Source organism: Aethina tumida, chromosome 1, assembly GCF_024364675.1.
Source record: "Aethina tumida isolate Nest 87 chromosome 1, icAetTumi1.1, whole genome shotgun sequence".
Taxonomy (NCBI): Eukaryota; Metazoa; Arthropoda; class Insecta; order Coleoptera; family Nitidulidae; genus Aethina; species Aethina tumida.
The window spans coordinates 46,179,377-46,204,639 of NC_065435.1; the positions used below are offsets into that span (position 1 = coordinate 46,179,377).

At 31.6% G+C, this 25,263-nt stretch overlaps 1 protein-coding gene across 4 annotated transcripts in view; it reads left to right on the top strand.

Moving 5' to 3' along the window:
* The window catches only part of LOC109598471 (uncharacterized), a 209,433-nt gene that overhangs the window by 64,854 nt on the left and 119,316 nt on the right, over positions 1-25,263 (top strand). The gene's annotated exons all lie outside the window — the stretch shown is intronic.

The window sequence follows — 25,263 nt, forward strand, 5'->3', positions numbered from 1 at the left end:
CCTCAGCAAAGAAAATGTAATGTACCTAGGACATATAAATTAGGGCTTTTAGCTTAAGCTCGGCGATGAAGCGCTTCCAGCCGCTTCTAGTTTGACCCAGTATTAGATTTGTTTTGTTTATATAATGTATTAATCCCAAATTAAATTAAAGGCCCCCCGTACACAACAAGTTAAAGAGTGGATCCCAATAAATTATTAGCAAACTTAAAGTAACCCATTATCCCTTTCATAATTATAGCCTTTAATTCCGCGCAGTAAAATAGAGTAATAGCCCAAACAATTTCGAAACTTTTTCCAACTTTTATAGACTTAATTTTAGCCGTTTTATGTGTGTATAAAATTTTACGTCTGAATTACGACAGACCCTAATATTGTTCATTAACATGTCAAAACCAAGACAATACGATGGAACTTGCCGGCTTTAGGTATAAATATTCAACGGAACTTTTTAATTAGAAACTGAAAAAACACTATATTTAAAATTATAAATAATATAAAAAATTTTACTTTACTGTGCTGTTGTAAACAAATGATCAGTTATGTTTTAAAGTTCGTTGAGCCGGTCGCGAACATCGAGCTTTTTATGTGCCACACAACTTCCCATGACATAAATGGGTCAACTGTGACAAATTTTGCTGTTTGTACTTACAAAGAAAGTTTCATCTGACATTACGAATTATACAATAACGAGAATTTATGTACAAAATGACATGGCCTTTTGTACAACACGAATGTTTTGTCTTTAAGTGGTCTTGTTTGGGAGCGGAAAAAGTGAAACTGTCAGGCACAGGTGATGCTCATTTAAAAATATACAACAGTGATATATTAGCACTTACACGCAACGACCTATTTCTACTAATTAGGTAAATTAAAAATGTCGTTCAATATTTCGAACTATAAGTTTAGTTTGGCGATAAATTTTAATATTAAAGTGTATTTATATGATAGCGTGATTATTGTTTGCCGGTGGCGGAGATTTTAACTTGACACGAAGTTTTAATTTTCTTCCTGCGAAGAGGTAATATTTTTGTGCACAACATTCATCATTTCAATATCACATAATACCACCTTTGGCTTAATTCCACCCGGAAGTTTTATTTCATCTTGATTTATATTAAATTTTTATGTCATGTACATGTTCTATTTTGCATGTAAAAGAACCATTAAAACCGGTCTCAGCGCCGTTACCTGTAAATTAAATAAGGAAATTTAGAATATCTGCTGCGTCTGCTTTTCAAACATTTTACGTGTTTAAATTTAAAGTAATATCAGGACATTCGTCAAAATGGCACCGGCCTTAAATTTTCATTCCTTTCGTTTATATGTCTACTTAAGTTATATATGACTTTTACACAATAATAAAACACAAATATAATTTGTTATTTTTATGGTTTAATTGGAAAAAGTTTTCAACAAATTGTTTATTTAACATGAAATACGTAATATAACTGAAAAAAATGGAAACAAAGGACGCTTTAGTCGATAGCCAATTAATTTTAATTCAGTGGAGTGAAAAGTTATGGTCAAACAGCCTGAAAAATCGTCAATCGTGGTATTCAATTTACTCATACTTGACATCTCTGAAAAACCTTTTCCGTTTCACTATTCATTCATGCACAATGCTTTATGAAAGAGCAGTTCTCTTTGTAAGTGCCCTTGATTAAATGAATATACAAAAACTGACTGTAAGGGGAAACAGTTACAAGTTTAATGGTATCATGTTACAACAATGAAAAAAATGTTCATATTTAAGAGAATTATAATTTCTGCACCGACCAGCGCATTCGCCATTTTCAATGATTTTTTCGTACAGTCACTCATTGAATTAATAATTAATATGTTTGTCTAATTATTAATAATGTAATTATTGTAATTAAAATTTTTTTTTTAAACGGCCTCATTACAATAAATTAAAAATAATCATTTCTGTTGAATTAGCTAAAATTAGATACATAGTAGACACACATTTTTTATGACTGAATAAAGTAGACAACGTTTCTTTGTTTTCCAGTTAAAATTTGTACCCAAAATTTGATTCGTTTATACATAAATTGGATGACGTTAAAATAGTTGAATTCGTTTATTTCCATCGAAAACTTTGGTAGTTGGAAATAATCATACGTTTGAAAAATAATTTGTTCATTGTTGTCAAAGATGATGTGCACAAATTGCTTGAAAATGATTAGCAATTTCCTTTCGGAATTTATAATGTAATTCAATAGTTCAGTAGAAGGTAGCCGGGTGCTGTTAAAAATAACGAGCCTTTTTAGTTGAGGAAGCGGAGTTTTCCGATGAAAGAGCTAGTTTAATATAAAATTTATGAGAGAACAATGTGGGGAATACGTAGGGCGGATTGTGCTTTATCAGTCCATGTACATCGAGCGCTCTTTAAAATTTATTTACCCGCGGAGGCACATTACACTATCGGTGTTATGATTTTTATCATTTGCTTCTTTCTTCTTTGCATCTTCGCTGTCGCTTAAGATCGCCCGTGTTTGTTTGATGAAGACGAAAACTGATTTCGGTCTTTATCGAATTTCTGGTTCACCCAACCGAAACGCAGTTTGCACAAACGGTTTATTGATATATTTTTTTGCAGTCGTTAATTACTAAAATCCGTCGCGATAAATAGTTCCACTACACATAAAATAGATTAGTGACGATAAAAACAATAATTAAATTCCATTATCAATGGAAGGACGAAATTGTCTTCTGCTATCTTATGCTGGATCTACGCTGCCAGTTGATTAAGTTCCTTGTAATTTTAATGGCATTATATAGAGACCCTACTTAATTTTCACCTCCTGTTGTTACATATTTATCAATATCGAGGTTTTGTTGTTCAGGCACGCAACGCACACAGTGCACCTAATGTAAACAACATGTAAATGTAACGGTCACACTAAGTCTCGTCACATCCTCCATATTGGTACTTGATAATATTATTGATCAGCCTAAATTAATTAAGGATGCTCCTGTTTACACCTTAGCTTATAATCTAATATACTGATTAATGGAGTACACCACATTCGGATGGTACTCGCATAAAACTTGTTTCCGAATAGGTTTCACATTAATAAATTATAAAATATATTCTAGAGTTATAAATGATTGTCCCATTTACTATTTATACTTACTAATATCGTCGACCTAGTAACATAAAACCTATTTAAACACCACTTAAATAAATATTTGGCATGACTATAGTACAGTCTCCGATCGTCGAATATTTTAAATTCTTTTGTTTAACTATTTAGCGACGTCGAAGTAAACAACTGGTTTAATTCATTTATCCTTTACAGTTTCCATCGGCAGCTCTAAGCCAATAACTTGTTCCATTCCATACTTTGACAAAAACCGGTCCTCATTCCGCCGACATTACATTCGCGTCGTTATCATACCCATCTCAAGTTTATTTGCGTGGCGTATTTTCTGCAAGTGTGGATGGCAGAATAGCAAAAAATTCAAATAAAAAAATTTCAGGCGCAGAGTTAAATAAACACGAACGCGTATACAAAGCGAACGCAAAACCTACACGCTACTGATATATGTGTTCTATCAAATCGAGTCGGGCCCAATATCGATTCGATAGAAATGATGGTACGTAGCTTATTCACAGATCAACGCAATTTATTAGAAAAACAGGGCTGCGTTGGTCTTAATAGAATTTACTTTGTCTAATCATCCTCTCCGTTTTCTTCGATTTTCATCTCTGCCACTGTTCCGAATGATTAATTATTTCGTTCTAAAATTGATTAACAACATGTGCATTATTTATTTCGCGAAATACAATGCCTTAAACAGCTTTGAATTAGAAATTTTCTCATTTTTTTGGGGTGCGCTGAACACGAAAATCGTTTTAATTCTTTTTTATATTTTCATTTGGGCCAAGTATTGATAACTTTATTTAATATTTTCTGCCAACAAAAATTAATTCCAATATTCCAAATATTATATTTTTAATCAATACTTTAGTCAAAAATTTCAAGCTGTAGTAGTCCAAAATCGGATAAAAAATGAAATGAAATGAAAATGTTGTGACTGAAAGAAGACAAAACCAGTTTATAAGATTGTCAATATTTTCCATTCATATAAACTGTGGGAACCAATAAAAAATGGCACATTTAAATAGTATCTGCATCCTGAAAAACACATTTCCGATATTACCAAAAAGTTTGAGATTTCAGAATGTTCTTCAAATCACTATTTTACATATCAGGAATGAATTTGGTGTCATCAACAAGATTTTGGAAACAATACAAACGTCCCAATTGACATACATAAGTCGGAATGCATCAATTTCCATTTTCAAGTTTAAATAAGACAATTATGATTAATTTTCACTTCAGTCATTCGGTTTTCTTCTCAGAAAATTGAAGGACGAGTGATGATCTAATAGAAAGGGTAAAAGTTCAAGTTGAAGCTCCTTATACGGGTCAAATGGGTATAACACGTAGACATTTAGTAGAAAATTTATATATTCGTTTATTTTTCTTTCGTTTTCATTATGTATTCAATTTTGGACCTTCATGACTTTGTAACGGAATAAACTATCGATTGAAAATATAAAACTTGCTACATTGAAATTAACTGAAAAATTATAAAAAATTCTAATATTCCAAATATTATATTTTTAATTGATACTTTTAGTCAAAAATTTCAAGCCGTAGTAGCCCAAAATCGGATAAAAAATGAAAATGTTATGACGGAAAGAAGACAAAACCAGTTTATAAGATTGTCAATATTTTTCATTCATGTAAACTGTGTGAACCAATGAAAAATGGCTAAATGAAATTCTCTGTAATTTCAGTTACAAGGCTCCAGCACATTTAAACAGTATCTGCATCCTGAAAAACACATTTCCGATATTACCAAAAAGTTAGAGATTTCAGAATGTTTCTCAAATCACTATTTTACATATCAGGAATGAATTTGGTGTCATCAACAAGATTTTGGAAACAATACAAACGTCCCGATTGACATACATAAGTTGCTATACATCAATTTCCATTTTCAAGTTCAAATAAGACAATTATGATTAATTTTCTCTTCAGTCATTCGGTTTTCTTCTCACAAAATTCAAGGACGAGACTAATAGAAAGGGTAAAAGTTCAAGTTGAAGCTCTTTATACGGGTCAAATGGGTATGACATGTAGACATTTAGTAGGAAATTTATATATTCGTTTATTTTTCTTTCATTTTCATTATGTATTCGATCTTGGGCCTTCATGTCTTTGCAACAGAATAAACTATCGATTGAAAATATAAAACTTGCTACATTGAAATTATTTGAAACTGAAAAATTATAAAAAAATGATGAAATTAAGTAATTGAAAATGGTCTGCCGTTTACTTCGGAGGGCGCATTAAGAGAAACGATAAACCGAACAAAACAAATTTGCCATTGAGCTAGGTGAATGATTCAATTGAAAAAAAAATCATAATATATAATTCGTATTCAGCATATCCTAAATATGTATAAAAAAGGTGGTTTGCTGTTAACTAATGTTACTTATTTATACGGTATTGTGCCATAAATTATAATTGCGGATTGGAATTTTGCCTGGCCGCGTTGTTGGAGCTTATCACCGAAATAGTGATTCATAAACATAAGTGGTAGGTAAAATATAAATGAGCACTTAGTCGGTGTAAAATCAATTAGTCAAGCGGATTATCCTGATAACTGGGACCGTTAAAAATTAAGGGCGAAAAGGGGGCCCAGGTCCCCGCCATTGGTTGCTTCGACTGTCGTATTCGAATGTTTATGGAAGACGCAGCTGGGCTTGTCCCACCACTCTAATGCAGGCTCCTTTAAAGCACCTTAAAACCCATATTAACCAAACTCATGTATTATTCGGGAGCTCTTAAACGTGGAGTCGGCACTCTTAAGAGCAGTTTGTGATTACTGCCGACCTAACAGCACTAATTGCCTGGCATCTAGAGCTGCGTCGAAATTAAGATACTGCCGCGGCGATTTCTTTTCGCCATGCTAATTTATGAATATACAGCTAAGTTGATTAATTTACTTAAGACCGAGAACGCCAATTTTACGGGATCAAAGGTAAGGAACTTTAAGGAATTTATAACGAAAATGTTGTAATTCAATGGGTAACCGATGCATGAACTTATTGATAAGTTCTCATGCGTTAACGGAAACTATGCACCACCAATTTCAATAACAACATTCCGTTCTATACAACTACCATTAGACCTAATATAATATTGCACGACAATATTGATACCAATTTTCACATTATCGTTAACACGACGACAATATTATAAATTCTAATTTAAATGCAGAATTGCTACGTAACGAATGTAATAAAGCCATAGGAATCGACGAAGTGTCAATATTATATTATTTATATCCATATTGCGTTATTAAAGCATCACGATTTAAGTCAGAACTACTCTCTAATTAAATTCTGTTGAATGACTATCTAATTAATTTCAATTTTGTTAATAATACGATGTAAATAGGTCATTATGAAATAAACGTAGGAAACAGAAATCATTCCTGTATAAATTTTAACGACTCTGCAAATGCTCATACACCAGATTTATACAAGCATAAACTTATTAAAATATCTTGTTCAGAAATTCACACTTCTCTGATTATAGCTGCAAAATACCATTTTATTTCTTTTTCGTGGATAATGGATTACAAACTAGTTTCGAATAATATGGATTTCTATCGGGATCTGAAAATTTACGGCTCCACTTTTCAAGTCTCAATACATTTAGCAGAAGGACTTAAGTTTATAAATTTCTACGCGACTAAATAAATATCCTATTAACTCCATCCGCTACCAAAAAAGGAAACGAAATACGAAAAACAAACAATAAATAAAACGGAAAACTTCCATTACTTTCAGTCCGTAATTTATGTTTGCGAACTGTTAATGAATCTAACCAGTTAATGCAAAGTTGAATCAATAAAACAAAAGCCGAATGGTTCGGCACCATTTTTATTTTCGTTTGTAATTTAAGCAGGATGTAAGTATCGATTTACGAAAACGTTCCCAATCGCCTGCAACCTTCAAAACGTTTGTTTAAACAATTAATTTGTTTGAAAAAATACAATAAAACGTTTTTGCCATTGTTAAAAATGCTTAATAATTCTTTTGGACACATTAAACTTATTTACAAATAATGGTGCATGTTAAAAAAGCTTAGTTCTGCTGAGTAAAGTGTGTTCACCGACGATGTAATTTGTCTTCGTCGTCTAGGTTTCAGGGCTGGATTTACTTAGATTTCCGCTTTTTGCGCATTTTCTTGCCTTTGGTCTTTTTATTCGGGCTTTTATAATGCATTAGCTGTTTTAGAATGTACTAGGTAGGAATTTATTGGTGCTGCAGCTATGAAAATGTTGTTGAAGCGGCTTTAAAGGCATTTAATACTTTCCAGGAAACAGTGCTTTAACGATGAGAATGTAAAAAAGTACTTTTAACAAACTGCATTCTATTCATTTAACCAGTTTTTTGTGAGATTTAATATTTTATGTCTGAAGGGTCCTCTCGAGAAATAGTTTTATTAAAACTGTAAGTATTAAAGTCATATTTTCAAGAATGATAACCGACAGAAGTGGCGAAACAGGAGTTTTTCTTCCGAACAATCCTCCATTATCCTTAACCATTTGGCAAAATTGCTGGTCGAACTGCACCTGAGACCTTGAAAGGATAATGGATGAGTGACAATTTCCCCCATTTATCAGACAAATAACAAGTTGTTCTCGTTATCTCAGCGTCTTTCAATTATTGCTAACTCATTTTTGCTAGAGCGAAATTCATTAGAGATAATTTGCGATAATAGTAATTTAGTTTTCTCGTGCCGTAATATACATCCAGAAGTTATACATATTTAATTAAATTACTAAAAGTAATGTAACATCGTAAAATTATAATCTGGAGATGTATAAAAAGAAAGGTCCACGTTTCAGGTGTAGCTGAGGGAAATTTAACAAAACAGCACAAAGAGATTTCACTGACAAGAGAAATGGTCTGATGCCTCTTCCAGGATAACATTTATGAGACTGCGTCAGCTAAGGACGAGTCGTCCTGCCACTATCCTTTACGTTCTTTGCATTATCCTTCTCAGTAAATAGGCGCTGTAGAGATAACGGCCTCCTCACCCGAATCTAATATAAGAGACAGATAAGAGGCAGGGCAATATGACTTAATTGTATTGCTTCCTTTTTTGCAGCCGCCGACGCGCCTCTTTCACGCATGCTAAGTAATTGCAATCCATGTTTTAGTACGCCACGCATTGACAGACGAACGTCTATAACCAGAGTTATCAACTGAAACTGGTTCGGCCTGCCCATACAAAGATCGTCGTTATCTCTAAATGCTTTGGCGCTTTTTTCGGAGGTTTTTTTTTCAATTTTTTGGAGTTCTCAGCAAAATTTCGGCTTAGTTTTTGTTTTATAACACATTGGCATAAAAATAACGTCCCCTCAATGTTTCAGGGAGCCATGAATTGACAGGTGTATGTGTTGAACAAGACTTAATAAGTGAAACTGGTTCGAGAGTCGTTATGGGCGATCAATTCTTTGAAATTTCCATCAAATTTTGGACCCATTTTTGTATTAAATATTATAAAAAATTCAGTTATGTAGAACATCATTGTGATGGATCAACTTTCATTGAATTATTTGTAAAAATAGATTTTTAATACAAGTTCGCCTGAAAGTGGAATACTAACAGGATATTACCAGTTCGGTTGTGAGTTGTGATACGGGACACGTTTTGGGCGCGAACAACTCGCATGGAGACGGTCCGCATAATGTGGGTTGACGTTCACATTTGACTCTTTTCACGCGCCAAAAGGCCCGTGATTCCCAGCACTTGGCAGCCGGGGGAATTGAATTCTCGCCGAGGTTATTTCGTCGACAACGATGACGTTTCCAAAGGGCAACATGCAACCCTGCACCCGAATATTGAATATAAGTTGCCCTATGGAGAGGCCGAATGTAATCTTGTTATGCCAGGAACTGCCGTAAGACTGTTATTGTGGATGCTGATCTCAACACATTCCCCGCATAAAATTGTACGGGGTGTTATCTAAATACCCCAGGATTTAACGGGAAGCTCCGCTTCAATTTACACACACATCCACAAGTTTTCTGTATTTCCGTTGACGGATCGAAAAGTCGATGACAAAATCGCCGAATAATTCAAGTTTGAACAGGTGAAGATGCAAATGGCGTTCGTACAACAATCATTTTGGAGTTTCCCCTCGCATATATGCCATTATCGAGTTCTAAAATTAAATTAGCATAAAGCTGAAAACGGAAATGAAAGCAAATGAATTCTAGTGCACATACCAAGTCGTAAAACTTAATCGACAATTCACTTAATTCAAAACAATTCGAGTATTTTACATCCTAAACACAATCACCTACTTCAAACTTCCCATATTACACGAATTGCATACCATCCAAAGCTCGGAAACATTGGCATTTAATTCTACATCAAAATCACATTTGAATGGTCTCTGGAAGCGTTCGTATATTCTGAATATCGTAACGATTCGAAAATTACTTTTCGCGCAATGGAGGCAATATTCTAAACAATGACTGAATATCCGTAAAGTGAAAAGCTTTCCCGTCTTATTTTATTGGCCTCCGAATTAATTATATAAACGACAAGTAGTGATTTTAGAAAATGGTCTATTTTCGTTTTTACTCGCATTAAATGTGTTGTTGAAAAACATTTTAACATAAAACCTTTGACACTGTTATTTATTAGAAGCGACTTTAACTCAATGGGAAATTATGTCGGAATGTTGGAAATTAACGGAAAATTATTATTTGCCGGACAATACACAACACTACTTGGCGACTTATAAAGAGGAAACATGTTATTATGTCCAACCATAGTTTAGTAAATTATTTTTAAACATCTGGTTGATCAAAAGAAAAACAGAGCTGAACATAAAATAGAATAACCATTACAACAGATTATTTACGTATACGAGCAAAACAAATTAGAAGTATTCGTACCAGCATTAAAAAACTAGCACTTAACTTTTTTATGTTAGTTCGAGTTGAAAAAAAAAAAGAAATAAAACTCCACATGTTTAATTATAGTTGACCCGTAAATAATTAATTGGGCCTTAATTTCATGTTCTCATAAAACACGGTTTCAAAAGTTGATACGCTAAATTGCTACGCCAGCCAATTTTCTGTTTAATGTTTTTGTGTTTTTAAAACTTTGCCTATAATTCGTGTACGATTTTATAGAAAGTCACTCAAAATTTTGTTTGGTACCCAACAGCAATTTTATAACATTTACATTATGACTACAAAACATCATAAAAAACTTAAATATAGACCATGGTCATTTACTAATGTAAAAATATACTTATTTATTTAATAAATAATGTTTCATTGTTTTTTTTTCAGGTGAGTCATAGTAATGAAAAGTTATAAATAACCGATTAAAATAGGTAAATAAAATAATTTTATTTTATTAAATCAGTATAATTTACCAGTTTTCATTTTCAATTTACTGCTTAACGCAGGCCATAAAAGTCTGATACCATAGAACCAATTTCAATATAAACAGATTATGTTGTTACAGCAATAAACTGCAAGGGCTGTCACATAATAAACTTGACAGGAATCAATAAAAAACACTAACATCATTGTGCCAGCTACTTATTGCCGGCGGTTCTTATCAGTCGCCTTATAATGGCGTTAGTTTATTTTCCCCCCAAACGAGAATTGACTGCAGTTGATGCCCATCGAATAAATAAATCACATAACGACAAGAAAAAATCGCCGTCTTGGCAAATCGGAATTGGGCTCTTGTTGAACGTTTCCTTTTATGCGTTTTTTTTTTTCTTTTAGAGAAACAGGAAAACTCGTTTGGTTCATAATGTTCAGTAAACAACGGACACCAAATTAAATTGCTTGTTTGTATTAAAACGTTTGATTTAATGAAATATTTTTTTAAAGTGAATATTACACTGTTTGACATAAAAAAACCATATTTGTACAAGCTTATTTCACTCCATATTTTTGAATATCGGCGTATCAATCGTTTAATGGAACAATGTTCCAGCGTTAAAAATTTCCATATACAATATAATTTCAGACGAAGTACAAACATGGGTCTGTTGACATAAAGTGTTATTTTAAGGAAATGCAAATTAAACTTGGCAGATATATATACATAGATTTAAATAATTGATTTCTGCGCAGATCGTTGTGTCAGAGGGAAGAGGACCCCGAAATTAAATTAAATTTCAGGAAATTGAATTTTCATCAGACTGACTACTTTTTATTATTATACGCCAATATTGGAACTGTACTTTAAGTATCATGACCTTAATAATAAATTTAAATTCGACTGTTCCAATAAAATGTAAAAAAATTACTTTTGTTAATGTTTTTTTTTTTAACGATTTAACCTTTAATTTTGGATTATTAGATAATCATTTGACGAAGGTATACGATCAAATAAAATTAATATAATATATTACTCTAGTTGACAAATGATCCCAAATGTTTTATGTTTAACAATGGACATGTTTTCTTGGTATTATTGTACTCCATAAATGATAAATGAGTTAAGCATTTGAAGTAGATGTATTCGGAGCAAAATTTCTTTCAGCTTTTACATTCCTTTAAAGGAAAAAAGCAATTAATTTCTCGTTTGCGAAGTTACAGAGTAGCAGTATCCAATAAAAAATCACCAGTTTCTTTGATCTAATTAGATACAACAAGCATTATTCGTTAAGGAGAAAGGAAAAAATACAGCAGTCGGGTTTTCTTTTGGCTCTCACGCTTTATCTCGGGGCGCTGTGGAAAACAAACACCCGCTGCTGGCAACTACCAATCAGCTGCTCAAGGAGCATTTTACGATGTTGACCGACTACAACATTATTCCTATTTTCCTATTTTCACAGACATCTGAGACCAGCCACCATCTGTGTTTGCACAGAGCCGGAATGGTTTATAATCCCGATAAGTACGTTATAATATTACTAGCTTTACCTTTTTCAGGTTCATGTTTTTTAAGTCAACATACTCCATTTCTGTTTTTATTCATTAACGCTCAACGAGAGAGTTAGAACGCAAAGATAACATTTTCACGTGTGTTTATGGTATTCCTTCTTACAAACTCAAACACGGGATTTAATTAGGAGGACACTAATCAATTTATAAATCCAAATAAAAATTGATGATCTCTTTGTAGCAGTATAATTGTGTTATATTAATAAAGCATCTAAAAATAAGCCAAAAGGAATATACAATTTTGAAACATTTTTAAAAAATGTTACTAAATAATGATACTGATACACTGAAATTTAAAGACATTTAAATAAAAAATATACGAATTTAGTGGGTCATTTACAAAACAAAGTGTAAAGGATTTTTCTGAAAATAGTCTGCATGCTCAGAAAATTTATTGTTTGCATATGAAGATGGGGAGGCGATGTATTCTATTTGTAACTATTTTCAGTTCTCTTTGATGCAGTGTTTTTCAGTGAATTGCAAAAGCATATTCGTTTATCTTCAAATAAGGATACGCTACCGAAATATAAAATAAAAGGAAACAAAACTATTTTAGACCGCAGTTTTATTAAACGAGCATGTATTACTGTTTTGAATAATTTTATTCCGGGGAAATGCTTTCAATTTAAAACTAAATTGGAGTCTACTGTAAATACAAGAGCCGGGAAAGGAAACAATGTATTTTCATTTAGGTTTTTCTGTTCAAAACTACATATTTATAAAACGCTTTCGACATCTAAAGCATTTACGTTCTGTATATGGACAAATATCAAATAAATTGTCAATTTATTCAACAAGGAGAATAAAATCCAATTAATTAAAATAAATTAAGTATTTTTATGATTCAGTAAATACATAAATTTGTTCATATTGTTTAAAACGAATTACGAACGGCATTAGTTTTTGTAATTACAAATATACATTTCACATTTTAATAAAATATATTTTGTTAAAATGTGTTATTTTATTTATTAATCAAATATTCATTTATACAAATAAGAAAAATTAATTAACAAACTAGAAACTTGTAATAAAGATATTTTGTACAATTTCATTAATTAACACACATAAAACGCCATACTCATTCTAAAAAACAAGTCCCTTATTTTATTTGGATCAATCTATGATAAATTTTATTGAATTAATGTAAATATTTGGTTGGTAAATGCAAATTAATTTATAATGAAATTCTAGGACATAAAACCAATCAATTGAAACGTGACTTGGTTACTTTGTCAGCAACCAAATCGATACTAAGTAAACTAAAGCTGGTGATCTTTTTCTACAAAACTCTATATGTAATAAATTAGTTAGACCGATACTGTATTAGAAACAGAGTTTCTTTCATCTTTACATTGATTTAAAAGGAAAAGGCAATTAATTTGTCCTCTGCCTTAACGATAAAAAATAGAGCGGCTTCTTTGATCTAATTAGATACGAGGACGAGTAGTGTATGCTCAAAGGAAAAACGAAATTGGTTTTGTTCTCATTTTACTTTAAATTTGGTTAAGTTAGATCGATGGTGAAACTAATCGGCGGATACAATACTTTTTCATTCCCGCTGATTAAAGTAAATTTATTGTACTATAAAATATCTGAATACGGTAGCATTGTTTCCTCTTCACGACTGTGTTTTATACAGAAAACATCTTGTTTGCATTATATCTAAAGCTCCGAGGCTTATGTGTGTACTTCTGTTCTAAAACTAACTGAATAAGACCAGAAACTTCTGCGAGTGTTCCTTAGGAATATTTGAACAAACTTCCTGCGCAAAATAAAAAGGGATTTTACATTTTTAGCTCCATTTGAAGTGTTTCCTTTGGGCAGGTTCTCTTCGCGATTTTAAGTTTTGCCTTTCTCCGAAAGTTTAAATTGCAATTTGCACATTCCTGATGTGTTTATGATATATTACCATGCTTTGGTAACTTACTTTGTAGTTTTTTTCTTTTGATTTTGCCCGAAATAAATTCTCAAATAAAAAAATTTCAAGCGTTGTGTCAACAGAACCTTTTTAAATCCCGCTCGACAAAAAATAAAATGTGCACGGGTGATGTTAAGTACGTCTCATAATTTTCGTTTGTTTATTTGGGTAGTCCTTACATGCGTGTCTTGTTGTGTTTTCTCGTCAGTTAATTTCCAATCTGGTGGTATTAAAATAACGAAACAACACATTACTTTTTCCCTTAAATTAATTTGAATATAAGCTACTAAAAATGCACTTAATTACTATAAATCTCATCCCATATGTTAGAATTTTAATTTATATCCTCGTAAAACCAACATAGGTTAAATGCCACGTACTCCAGTTTCTAGGTCAGTTGGTTTTGGTAGTTAAAATTATATCTACGTACAAAACATTCGTGTGTATGAATATGTTTACGCTGCAACATTTAGAAATTACGATCAGTTCCATTATTTTATGCATTAGTAAAGTCCTTTGAACTATTACTGTTGCTATAAAAGCATCTGCGACTATTGTTAGAGATGGCTCAAAAAATAATTAGTTAGTTTAAGTAAAACTGTTAATGTATTCTTTTGAGTTTCATTATATAAAGTATATATTTTTTAAAAATTTATTCTTTACCTGCCCTGTTTATGCATGTTTTGTTTTAATTAAAATTTAACACTTTTTAAATTAAACGACTCACCGGTTTTTTTCTTGTTTTCCACTATGGGTTTTCGCAATTTCGTCAGTAAAAGTATTTTCTCTAAATTAAATACGTTTTTATCCTGTTCTACGAATAAATCCTTTTGTGGAAAACACGAAAGGGGACTAAACGTTAAACGGATCGGCGAAGATTAAACGACAAAGTAAACAAAAAACTTTTTCTATTCTGGAGGATAATATTAAAATTAAAAATCATCGAATACGTTCCATACTATTTGCGTGTACATTTATTACTTTCGAAACGTTTTAGTTCGGCATAAATCAAATAAAATGGCAGAAAACAACGTAAATATTCGAGATATTTCCTTATTTAACTTAAAACAGGAACATTTTAAAACTCCTTCAATATAATTCAAGAGAGCACGATGTGGAAGAGTAATTCGCGGAGAAATTGTTCACAATAGAAACCATTATCCCTAATATCCCTAAAGGATAAATGTGTTAAACGTTCATTTTTCATGAGGAGGGAAATATTTTTCCTGAATAATCTTTTTCAGATATGAAAGGACCAGTAAATGTTCTGCGTGTTTTGCATTGAATTATGGATGAGATGCGTTTTCCTCAAGCGACATTAGTTAATCTATGCTAATGTGTTTTTAAATACTTTATAATATTGAAATGGTTACTAAATATTACATATATTTTATTACGGTGAAATGCACCTTAAGCATTTTTATTTCGTAATTATTTCAATTAAATCTGATAAAATGTTCAGCAATGGGAATGAACGTCGTGCCTTTGATCACATTGCGTAAAATAAGTAATAAATAAAAAGCATAAATTTATATGCTGACTAATCAGCAGCGGGATTTCATCCCTAAATCTTTTGAATTCGGTACATAACACACAGCCCACAACATTTCAGTATTTGTTTAAGCGTGTAAAAAATTAACCCAGTTCCCCGAAATCGTTCCACGCAATACAGTAAAACAGAACCAAGCAGGTTTTTTTAAGCGGTGATATTTAGCCAGGTAATTACTTTAAATTAAATTAATATGAATGCAGCCCTTCAGCTGGAATAGCGGCCATAATTACATCGCCATACTAATGATAATTTATATTCATTAAAAACGTGTGCACCTTTTTTATTACTGGGGCCCAATTTAACCTGTAATTTGCGCTGTAGCCAGAAAATAATTCGGACGTTTACTAGACTACCCCTTTCTAATTGTTTCGCATACAGCGTCAATTTATATTTTTAATGCGACCTTCCTGTCCGCTTGATAGCATGCATGTTTATCTTAGCCCCCGTGCAAACGTCCGCTAAAATTATTTACAAACATTTTGTTTACGAAAGCACAAAATAATAACCTAGACTAATTTTAAAGTAAACCAGGTCCTGGCTAAAAGCGATAAGTTGTACAGTCAGTTACGTTTACGCTTCGAATTTTAAACGAAAGAAAATATTTTTATTTAAATCACCGTAAGGAATTTGTAATTTAAAACAGGTTCGGCGGTAAATAAGTACTCGGCGTTTCGTATGTCTAAATGAAGGCGAAGCCGCCCCGAAAAAGGATGCACGATCCTTTATGAAACATGATCCTTTATCAACATTTGAATCGCTTTTGCGTGATTTTTTTCGAATTCCAAAACATCGCCCATCCGACCTCGACATTGTATCAATTCATCACCAGTTTCATGTTATTGAATATCCTGCAAGATGATTTCACGTTTTCCAACCCCCCAACGGACTAATTCCACCGCATGGAACCGCATCACGTAATGAAACGCCGAATTTTCGCAGGTTTTACGTCTGGGTGTTTCGCATAAACGGGATCATCCATCTTTTGTTTTGTGTGTTACGACCATTTTTGTTTTGCCGCTAATCGGTTCGTTTTATATCAGTATAATTTAGATCCGGAACACCTGGTCGTCGGTCATTAAACAATTTATTTCATGTGTATGAAAACGGGGCAACAGATTATTGAGTTTTGTAATGAATATTGGATGGGAGGACATAATTTAATGTTAATTTTGTATTCGTTTTTTGTCCGGTAAGCCTATGTCGTTAAGTTTTAAATAAACTGATCGCAAAAATTTATGCATTTTAGAATTGTAATAAAAAAATATCAATAAGAAATTAAACCAAAGGCAATTTATTTTACAAAGTAAATAAGAAATTTTATTCCCCGTATAAAATACACCATTAATATTGAGTATTTCCGCCTCTGCTTTCTATTATAACTTCTACCCCGTAGGGGGTGGTATATTTCTTATCAGGTCATCCAGATGATTTTGATCCAAAGCGTCCCATAATTGTGGAATAAGTTATCAAGCAGTATGAGCACGGGGCTGGTGAGCAATTAATGATCATCCAAGTATATTCCAGGCATTTTCTGTGCAATTCAAATGAGGTGACAAGGCTGGTAAGGGCAGACCCTCAATTTGAACATTTTCTAAGTGGTTGATGACCACCAAAACTCTGTGTGGTCTAGCATTATCGTTTAAAAATTGAAAATTTGGTTCCAAATTCCATTGGAATGGATGGGTAACAATGTTATAGATAATGTATGTCTGCTGCATACATTTCACCGGTCATGATACACTCGCAGATGTAGAGCTCCGCTCTACCTCCTAGAAAAATACCACCCCATGCAATTATGAACCATGCTCCTCTGATTAGTAATTTGCCTTCCCGATGAGATGTAACTCTTGGATGACCTTCTCTAAACCGATTTCGCTCATGTCCAATATCTACAAACGATTAATAGAGTCTGCAAAATACGGATTTGTCAACATTAAATGCACACGCTATATCAACTTGTCTTGAGCCAGCCCGAAGCATTCCTACAGTACGATGTCTGTCAACTTCTAATAAATCACGTCTCTTCATGATTTTAAGAAAAGTCAGTAGAATTTGGTTGTTAATTCTTGTACAGAACTGAATATTTTAATGTCGACTGAAACCCATGATACGTTTTTTCTACTTCGTTGTTTTTTGTCTAAGGTTTTATTGTTTTCATGTTTACCTTCTTATTACTTATTTATTAAATTTATATTTTGGGTGTTTCTACCTGGTCCACATTGCACGTGTAATCAAGTATTTAACATTTTTCTGCGCCTGTTTTTTCTTTTCTTTAAAAATAAGTTAGGATAACAGTATGAAAATAAAAAGTTTTGTATTTAACTGAAACTTTTTTATAAAGTTTTAAAATATATTTTACCATCTCCCATATTACAGTTTAAGTTTTACAATGGAAGGGAATATATTATATATATTTTATTTAAATGCCGAAATAAAGACCATCTACTTCCATAGCCACCCACACACTTTTAGCCCTTTATTCGATGAGTCAACCCTTCTTTTGTGAAACATTTTTTAGTGTTGTTCAATTCTTTTGTAACATTTATAAATTTCAAATTGGATAGAGATTCGTTTTATATGAATTAACAATTAATTAAACGGGCCATGTTAAAAAAATAGATAGGTACACACACACACACATACACATACACATACACATCAATTCGAAACGCAGTCCGTGTCCGACTAATGAACTAAAAATAATGGCCGGCAATGACGCAGAGACAACACCATCACCGCATTCGCTGCATTCATTTCCAGATACGAAACCAGTGAATTTTTTAATTTGTCAGCCGAATCACGGACGGCGTAAAAACAACTGCGTCTGCATTAAAATGGGCTATCGCAACATGCCAGAATGGAACATATCTATCTGACTGCACATCTTTGAAAATTTTCCATTCGAAAACCCGATCGGATATTTTGAATTATTGGATCACCGTTGTATTGGCTTAAATCCCGAGAACGATTGTTCGGCCGATGAAAACGGAAAAAATAAACGACTGAAACCTTTGCGATTGTTTTAATAAACTACGTGTACACCGATAAAAATATCTGGCTGTGACGAAATACAAAGTGCCATTTCCTTTCAAACGTGCACACATGAACTGCCGTACGAGGTGTTCCCAATTAGTTGATTTTATCTGGGTTTTTTTTTAAATGTTTGTTGCCGCAAACCGAATTTTGGTATCTCCGACTGTTTTTGAAGTGTCTTCTAAAACTGACAATTGATTTCAAAAAAGAGTAACTATTTATTTATCTGTATGACAACTGATAAAAAATTTCTACAGCCTTGTTTGTGTTTATAAGACCTTAAACATTATCTATCTAAATTTTTCTGATGTGATTGATAATATTTTCATTTCAATTGGAAATAAAAATCGAATTTGGTTATATAATATATTATATAATGTATAATATCTTAATAATCTCTAGATAAGATGTAACGATAGTTCTAATAAATTTCGAGACATTTATTACTGTTCTCTCTAAAATATCGAAAATAGTATTTTTCAAAGATTCAAATAAATGTTAAAGATATCAAATATAATATTGATAAAAGTAATTGGGGGTAACATGTTTTTTTCACACAATCACTTTATTCATGATTATCTCGAAAATTAGAAGATAATTTAAAATATCACAAATTATACATTTTTTGGAAATTTTGATTTTTTCTTATAGATTAAAGGCAAATTCTGTTATGATAAACATGTGGATGTGTTAAAGATGCCAAATAAGACATTAAGAAAAGTATTATACAATATTAACCATATTTAATTTTTATCCAAAAGATTGAAGTTAAATTTTATATTGATTAACATTTGAAACAAAATTTTAAAGAGATTTTTTTTTGATTTTATCTTTTATTACACAAGAAAGTGTCGGTAGAAAGTTTGTTGATCAATTGATCAATCAAATGTCTAGTGTTGTAGATATTTAATAAAAGTTATAGATATCAAAAAGTGAATGAGGTAATAAAGTATATTGAGCTGTGGACACTTGCGTCAGCCATTGTTTATCTATCAAACCTGAAAATGCTTGCAACATTTAAAATTAACCAATTCGACACACCCTGTAAATTTTCCAAAGTGTAAATAATTTTTAATAAACGAAAACAACTTCCCGAGGCGCCAATTAACGATAGGAACAATCGCTCCTTTGAAGTCGATTTTCACGTGACAGACAATCGAAAGACTTCTTCCGTGTTATATTTAGTATAATTTGAACACGCGAACGAGCTGAATTTACGAGCGTTACATTGTGAGAAAAGTATGGCCTACTACTTGAAACTTTCGCTGATTAAACGGTGATGCTTAGATGGAATCATAACGGGCGTGGAAAACAACTTTAACTTTTCTTGCGCAACATTCATTTAAATGTATTAGGGCGAGGTGAATTTCATTTTCTTTTTGTCACACAAACAATTTATTAACATCACTCATCCAATTTCCGTTTACGGATATTCCGCCGATGATTAAACACAATTTTATAGAATCGTCCCCCCCCCCTAACCCAATGAAATTCGGCCCGCAGTCATAACTTTAATTCGAATCCATTACCGCGAACGCAAAACCGCCATTGATTTAGATATCACGCGGTTGCACAAAGATAATTTAAAGTCCCTTGCATGACTAATTACTTTCGAGCATTTTTAATTGCTATCATATTCCGTAAGGAAAGTTCTTCATCTTTAACGGCCATTGTATTTATACTCGAATATTTAATTTCCGCCGGCAAAAATTGCATTACCATTTCAGTTTCATATTTGCAGGCACGAGTGCACTTTAAACTGAGGTGCCATTTTACACTCTGTCAGTTTGACACGTGAACTGAACAATCTCTTTAGCGTTAAGGCACGTAAAATATTAAGTTTCTGTGTAGGCGACTTTAAACTTGAAATCAACGTGTTACATAGTTTATTTTAATAGGCCATAAAAAAGTGCTTTTTGGGGTAACAACTGGAATATATACAAGGTGTTATTTTGTATATTGGGTACTATGATTTTAATAGAAGAAAAAATTTAATACTTTTTTATATTTACATTTTTTTAGAAAAATATTAACCTGTTATAGAATAATAATTGTATAAAAAATTAAACAAAAATCTTAAAGCATAAATTGTCAGAATCTAATAATCGGTCGGACCCCTTTTTTGATTAAAACACTCATTGACGCTGTTGTGGCATCGATCTAATGAGATTATCGACATTTTCTCTTTCAAACTCGATTAATTCGCAAAAATTATTTCTTTTTCGTATCTAACTCGTATGTTAAATATTTAGTATATATTATTAAATAAAACAAATTGTGACAAAAACTAAGTACACGCTTGTTTGAAATACCATAAAGATATGAAGAAAAAAGAACAAAAAACCGACGATACGCTTCTCGATTGACTGAAATTTTAATTATTTCTTGTTTCAATAGGTACTTGTATACCAAATTTTATAAAATTTACTAATTTACATTTAATTAGCCGTCCAATCAATTAGCTCTTTTATATATTGAATATTTTCTTAAGAAAGGAACTTTATATTTGATATACTTTTCTATCAGGATGTGTTAGGAATTAAAAAAAATCAATATTATTAAAATAATGGATCAAATATAAACAGTAGGAACTATTGGAAACCAAAATATGTATTGAAGTATGGTATTTATTTTGATAGTCTATATTAAAATTTATAACATACATCATTAGTGAAAGTACCATTTTCCAGCTTAAATGATCGAACAAATCTGAATAAATAAGAACATCCAATTAGAATATTTAAATTATTCATAATAGAGGAAAATTAAACTTTTCGTTGAAGTGTCTTTTATATCTGAGAAGTTTTTCCGATTTTGTCCATAAAATATAAGCGCTCATAACTCTTAACTTCCCCATTATACGTTAAGGGTGCTTCTTTAATCGCGAGACTAATCTTTTTCAGTGAAAAATAGCTCGATCGAGTATACAAATTGCCAGTCAATCTAAACGAAGCCTTGTCTGGGTTGTTTGATCGATAAAAAAGAATGATCCGTTACGCTCATGAAGCATAAATAAACCAAAGACTATTTACGAGAAATTCCCAATAATATTCTTTGTGTTTACAGTAAATCGTGGTTTATATTTCACCGAAAGGCGAATGATAGATAACGTCAGTCCGACACCTATTTCGAAAATTGCTATTGGAAACAAAGTGCACTTGTTTTTAAGTTATTTTTAGTGTTGTCATTTCAATGAAATTAATTATGCATTCGTATTTAAAGCAACGTCACGCGGCTGACACATTTCATCCTTATTGCGTGGAAACATAATAAAAAATTCAAAGAGATTCAATTAATATGATGCGATGTTAGGTACCATTACCGTGATTACAAAATAATAAATTAACAGATTACATTCTGTCGACAGCTCATAAATTTTACGTTCAATTCTTTGTCGATTTACATGTACAAAGCAAGGGAATGTGATTGATTAATCTAATGAACACATTGAGCGTATACGGGAGCTTACAGCATATTTTAAGCAATCATTTTTCCCGATTGACAGTAAACACATTTTTCTTAAAACGATTTTTAATAGCAGAAACGTTTTCGACGCCTTTTATTTATTTTACAATTAGATGTCGACCCGATCAAACGAAAAATTTCTTTTTAGCGATTTAATCTGATTATTCTGCCATATTAAATTTGATTACACTTAATCAGCTACTAAAATCAATTAGCTGTGTTTGAGAATGACAATAAAATAAATTGTGATTAAGAAGAATTAAAGCATTTAATTTTGCGTTCGATAATTAAACGGTGCAGTTCTGTTTATTTTCCAAAGGAGATCTGAATGGAATCGGTTTTCTTGTTCTATTGTAGAGACGCAGAGCCACCAATCAATATTGTGTAGTGAGAAGTGTGTTAGTGTTGAGAGTCAGTGGATTGGAATAAGTCGCGGACTTTTGGCTGACACCCAACTGTAATTTATTATTATTGTGTGGGGTACCGAAGGCCGATCTTCGACCTAACAACCTAATTATAAACTTTGCTCTTTAAGACAGTTTACTTAAGGAAAACGCACCTGTTACTAGCGTCAGTAATGCATGGCGCCCACCACTGAATTACGAGCAGCGCAAATTTACTTGTGTAATTACTGACTTAAATGCGAAATTATTTGGTAATTTTCCCAGACTGACTCCGTCCGGGATGAAAATAATTTACGTTTACCTTTTGAGTTTTAATTAGATTACCAGATAGACGTGTTTACCCTTACATTTTTCTATTCTTGTTTTATTCCTGCAGAATTTTAGACAACTTTCAATTTATTATTATCTTCCAACTGTCAATATTATACAGGATGGAACACCATGTATACTCTAGGCAATATCAGGAAACCGTTTAGTAGAAGGAAGATGAAATATAGATGTATGTCTTAAAATGACTCCCTGAATCCCTGAATAATTAGATTTTTTCTGGTTCCCCTTTTCGATGTCGTAACATAAATTTTGGAATTCCAAACATTAAATGTTAGTGCATTTTTAGATGGCAGATGCTGAAATGTTTTTAGAGGTACCATTTTTTACAGAGGATTTGTTGAATTTTTTGAGAAATATGATCAAACATTGTTTTGTTAAAGTTTGAACCTAGAATGAACAATTGCTGGTAGTACAGGCAATTTAGTTATTCATTTCATGTGTTATTTTTTTTTTTTTTGAAAAAAATTATATATTTAAAAAGTGATTAAAAATTCAAATAACTTTTTCCACATATTGCCTAGACAGGACGTCGTAGACAATTGTGCATTTATAATTTTAAAAAATTCATATTAAAATTATGTTTAAAATACTCATAGTTTAAAAAATTAAAAAATAATTTTTACTTGTTATTGTTAGTCAAACAAAAAAAATAAAAATAATTTTCAATTTAAAATTTTTCCTTGTGTACAGCTCAAAAAGATTAAGCCTTTTTTCTGATGAAATTTTTATACAAATGTGTGTAATAAAATAAGTTTTCAAATTGGTGTGTGAATATCATTAAACTCTTACCATATCTTTTATTTGAATAATGGACTATCAATATCTACTAAAACCTTGATGTGGTTAATTTTTACCGAGTCTTATTGAAAATCGTGCCTACACATAAATTAAGGAAGATTCTTTCACGTTAGAGGTTTTATCCAGGATTTTTAAATGAATTTGGGTCCCCGTACTAGGACTGTTAAGTGTGTTACGTTCGCTGTAAGATATTCAAAATAACACCTCGACAGTTCGTTGCTTGCAACTTTTGAAAACTTCCAAGCAAACAGTAAGTCATTAGTTGAGTAAAATTTTATGATGCTCGATTCAGTAGTAAGTTGTCCTTAATAAGAGCGGAACGCATTTAGTTTAAAGAGAGACTGCATCGGCAACCGGAATAAATTCCACTCAGCTGATACAGTCCTTTGTTCGAACTTTAAAACAAATGCAATGCGCACATTTACGTATAAATTGCGCCACTTTCCGTTGCCGACGTCGACTCACTGCTTTAACTGCAGCTTTCAATTGTTTCACAAACGCCAACTGAAACACTCGATTGTAATATCGCCCCAGTTCTAATGACAATTATGATTTACGACTGCCTTCCTCTTGTTGCACACTAAATAACTAATTGTGTGATAAAATGTAACGCTAACGTTGCACTGTCATTCCGCAAAAGGCTCTATCTAACCTACAGGTGACTTGAATATAAATAATTTTAACCCTGGATCAGGCATAAATTCTTGAAATTTAACTACGGAATTAGTTTCTATTGATTTTAACTTGGCTCAATCAGCCCAGCTAATCTGGCTTTCGAATAACTTTACAAGCCATATCAAAATTTACTGTTTCCAAATGCAAAAATTATTATATTGATCATGTACAGTTGTTCATTGTGAACAAATTTAATTTAACTTTAGTAAACTGTAAAACATATCAGAACATAAACTAACTTATTTAATGAAAATGTTTTACATACATGTGTAATACTGAAAGCTGCCAGTTTTTAAAAAAAGGTTTTTGTAGTTTGCTAAAATTTAATATTTAATTACATATTAATTAAAGTTGAAGAATGTTTTGATATTATTTAATGTAAAACTTTTATTATTTTTTATCTTTTCATGTTCATATTTTTTATTCTCATATAAAAAGATTACCACAAAATAATATTAAAAAATATATCCCATTTCATGTTTATAAAAACAATAATAAATATAAATAATACAAAATTACCTAAATTAATATGTACTACAAATCCATTTGACGTTTGAATAGAAAAGAAGAGGTAATATCTTTTTTATCAGGACAAATTTAATTTTAAAACTTTTTTTACATCTGCTAATTGTTTTTTTTTTATTATATACAAGCAATATTTAAGTTTGACATATTTATAAAGTAATTTATTTTTATCTTTTCTTTTATAATAATAAAATGTTCATCTTTGAAGGTGATATATGGTAGTTGATGGTAGCTGAAATACAAAAAAGTCATCGATTATAATTTCAAAAAAACAATATTTATATAGGTATTTTTTAAATATGCGTTGTTCCAAAAGTAAACAAATAGAACTCAATTAATATTTAATAACAATTATTGTTTTTACTAATAAAATTCCATATAATTACAATTTTAATTTTAGTACATCCACTTCAACTACAATTGGAGCGGAATTTGCCAATGAAGTTATTAATACATGTTAAAACAAATTTGCTCTAACTTTTGTAATTTGAGCCATTTAATTCTCACTACACACATAAAACAATTGTTTTAAAAAGGCT